This window comes from Dioscorea cayenensis, chromosome 10, assembly GCF_009730915.1.
Source record: "Dioscorea cayenensis subsp. rotundata cultivar TDr96_F1 chromosome 10, TDr96_F1_v2_PseudoChromosome.rev07_lg8_w22 25.fasta, whole genome shotgun sequence".
Classification (NCBI taxonomy): Eukaryota; Viridiplantae; Streptophyta; class Magnoliopsida; order Dioscoreales; family Dioscoreaceae; genus Dioscorea; species Dioscorea cayenensis.
This window is the reverse complement of record NC_052480.1, coordinates 16194037-16198070: the sequence shown is the minus strand read 5'-3', so window position 1 is coordinate 16198070 and position 4034 is coordinate 16194037. Positions and strand designations below refer to the sequence as shown.

General features: G+C 42.1%; 1 non-coding gene across 1 annotated transcript; it reads right to left on the bottom strand.

Moving 5' to 3' along the window:
• Window positions 1–3927: 3927 nt before the first annotated feature.
• On the bottom strand, window positions 3928–4034 carry LOC120271266. The gene has a single exon (XR_005539885.1). It is a non-coding gene; the product is annotated as a small nucleolar RNA R71 (small nucleolar RNA).

Below are 4034 nucleotides of genomic sequence, written 5' to 3'. Positions count from 1 at the left end.
AGTTTGATAAGAGCTTGTGCGATACGAAAGCGAAGCGTTCATTCCTTATGTTGAGCATTACGTTTCTCGGGTTTTTACACTAATATGTGTGTTTTTATGTTACTTTTATGCAGATAGGGTTGTGAGGCCGAGTATGAAGAAAATAGGCCAATGTGGATCATAATGCACCAATTTTGGAGGAAATCTTGCTAAGGTTCATACGGGAAGACATAGGTCTATGTGAGATGTTAGAGTGTGTGCCAACCTCCTCGTATTCGAGTTTGGCACATCCATTTGGAGGGGCACAAAGGCAGTCACACTCGAGCATTCCGACCTATGCACATAGAACAAGAGCTCCACCAACGTGTACACCATTGAAGAAGCACGTGATCCACGACGTGAACGTGTGCCTGTTGCGTTACCCCGATGAAAGTATGGAGTTGGGAAGCTATTCAGGTCGAATACTGTAGCAGAGCACTTTGGCATATATTGTAGCAGCACTGCTCACAGCCGGCTGAGAAACCAGAGAAACAGAGACTCCACACGGGCGTGTGGAAATTATTATAATTTTTTTTTTGGAACTCACAATAAACATCAATTTATTGAAAGCATAATAAAGAGGTTCAAAGAAACAAATACATCCTAGGGTTCACAATACCCGAGCACCCACTAGGGGTTTAGCTCTACATGGAGCTAAATACAATCAAAGAAATAGAATGTAAAAGCAATGAATCCATAAAGAATTCCCTCATCCGGTATAGGATACGCCTCGACTCGTCGTCCAAGGATTCCCTCATCCAGTATAGGATACGCCTCGACGGAAGCTCCCCTACCAACCTTTTTCCTAAGGAATGACGGTGTCGGAGCCATAGAACCTCTCCAAAACCTTGGCCAATACCCCTCGAAACCCTAGTCGAAGCCCTCTCTCAAGTTGGGGAAAAGATGGAGAAAAGAATACCAAAATCGGGGCTGATTCGGCTTTAAATAGGGCTGGAATCGGGCTACTACATGGACGTGGATGCTCCACGCGCCCGTGCGGAATTACCACACGGCCGTGGATAATTTCCTCACGACCGTGTAGAGTCTCTGTTTCTCTGGTTTCTCGGCTGGCTGTGAGCATTGTTGCCACAATATATGGCACAGTGTTACTACAGTGCTCTGCTACATTATTCGACTTGAATAGCTTCCCAACTCCATACTTTCATCGGGGTAACGCAACGGGCACACGTTCACATCGTGGATCACTTGCTACTTCAATGGTGTACATGTTGGTGGAGCTCTTGTTCTATGTGCATAGGTCGGAATGCTCGAGTATGACTGCCTTTGTGCCCTCCAAATGGATGTGCCAAACTCGAATACGTGGAGGTTGGCACACACTCTAGCATCTCACATCGACCTATTTCCATCATACTCGGCCTCACAACCCTATCTGCATAAAAGTAACATAAAAACACACATATTAGTGTAAAAACCCGAGAAACGTAATGCTCAACATAAGGAATGAACGCTTCGCATTCGTATCGCACAAGCACTTATCAGGTTGACTTGAGTGAGTTTACACAAACTTACACGATTTCGGGTTTGTTGTCCTTTTTTATTCATGTTTTTATCTAGAGCATTGATTTTTTGTATTTAATGTTGAAATTTCTCTTACTTGTAGAATGCTCTCTTTGTATGCTTTGGTGATCCTAAGGCCAAAAACTTCCCATATTTCCTTCATATTTGCTTGAATGTTTTTAATTTTTGCTTGAGGACAGGCAAAAGCTTAAGTGTCGGGGAGTTGGATAAGTGTTTGTGTGATAAGAATGTGAAGTGTTCTTTCCTTATGATGAGCATTACTTTTATCAGATTTTAGCGCTAATACTTGTGCATTTGTGTTACTTTCATGCATATAGGGTTCTGAAGCTGAATGTTAAAGAAAGAAGCTAATGTAGATCGTGAACACACTATTTGGACGAAATCTTGAGAAGGACCAAATTCAAAGACATAAGTTGGCTTCAAGATGCGCGAATGTGTTCCAACCTCCGTGTATTCAAGCTAGCACAATGATTTTGAGGGGCACAAAGGCAGTCACATTTGAGTATCCCGGCTTGTGCATTAATAGCAAGATTTTTACCAATGAGGTCGTTTATTGAAGAAGCAAAGTGATCTATGACGTAAACATGTGTCCGTTGACGTTACCTTGATGAAAACATGGATTTAGGAGTGTTTCGGAGTAACTGTAGCAAGTACTGTAGCAAAATACTGAATCAATTTACTGTAGCAAGTAATGTTCACAGCCGGCCGAAAAAGAAAATTCCAGAGAATCCACACAAGCGTGTGGAAATTATCCACGCTCGTGCGGAAAATCTACAGGGGTGTGTGGATACCCAATTCCAGCCCTTTAAAGGCCGATTTCAGCCACTATTTTAGCATTCTTTCCTCTATTCTTCCCCAACTTGAGTGAGGGCTGCGGCTAGGGTTTTAAGAGGTATTGACAAGGGTTTTGGAGAGGTTCTATGGCTTTGACATCATACTCCACTTGGAATAAGGTTATTGGGATCCTTGGAAGAGTCGAGGCTTCTCCACAAGACCATCATCACGACTATCGAGGGGGTTTTCTATGGATTACATGCTTTTACATTCGATTTCATTGTTGATTGTAACTAGCTCCATGGAGAGCTAAATCCCCTAGTGGGTACATGGACTTGTTACCCTAGGATGTATTCGTTTCATTAAACCCTTTTATTATGCTTTAATAAATTGATGTTTTAATTGAGTTCCAATCTTGAATGCTTGATTGAATGAATACTCCCTTAGAGTGACACTAGGGTTGAGAGTTCTTATTGGTAACCCTTGTGAGTGAGTGACACACCACGAGAGTTAGACAAATATAGATTGGAGAAGGTTGAGAGGGTGAGTCGAGAGGTAGCGGAGCATCCCCTTTCCCCTCCGGTGTGATTTATCATACCTCCATTTCCTCGAGTTCTTTGCGGTCATAGTAGAGTGAACAGACTAAGTGATGACCTTCCGCTGGGGCTTAGTTGCAGAGTCAATGGAGTGAAGCATTGAAGTGATTTTAGCACATAGGGCTTAATTATGACTGGGGAAATTCAACCGGGACCAAAGGGTTAGGTCTATATATAGGAAGAGGGTTTATCACTTGGAATCCCTAGAACTCATTGCAACTCTATAGATTGTTCGATTTCTCCTCCGGGACATCGTATAGAGTTAGGCATGGTTGATCTTAGATTTGGGATCGTATATTGAAGGATCTCCACCACTCATTAATGCATTAGTTAGTAAGCATAATAGAGGGTTTTGCAGTTGAAACGATTATCCTAGGCGGAATAATATTCGAGTATCCCATTTATATCGATTGCTTTATCTCACCTTTACTTGTGCTTCTCTTTCTTGTCTCTTTTATTCGTGTTTACATTACTTCTTGTCAACAAAATCATTATTCATCTTCAATTGGTTAAGAAACAATTTAAGTATTTTTATTCCCTACTCCCTGTGGAAATCATACTGACTCACCTGATTTTATTACCCGATAAACCTGCGCACTTATGGGACATACACAAGGGGCGTTGTCAGCAACAGAGAACACTTTCTGATTATGCCAGATCCTCAGTTTTGGTCACACAATCATGTATTGTGCGACCCCCGATTACAGCTTCGAATTTTGAGCTAAAACCGGTATTCATCCAAATGATTTAGCAGTCAGCGCAGTTCAATGGTTTGGCCACTGAGGACCCTAACAATCACATCAAGAACTTCTTGAAAGTTTGTGACATGCTAAAGGTTAATGGTGTTTCTGATAATGCTATTAGATTGAGGGCTTTCCCATTCTCTCTCAAAGGAAGGGCCAAGAAATGCCTTCATTCCTTACTAAAAGCATCCATCACGACTTGGAATGAGATGGTCGAAGCTTTCCTTGCGAGATACTTCCCTCTAGGAAAGTCAGCAAAGCTTCGTAATGAGATATCATCATTTGTTCAGATGGACCTTGAGTCCTTGTTTGAGATATGTGAGCGATTCAAGGACCTCTTGCAAAAGTGTCCGCAGCACGGATT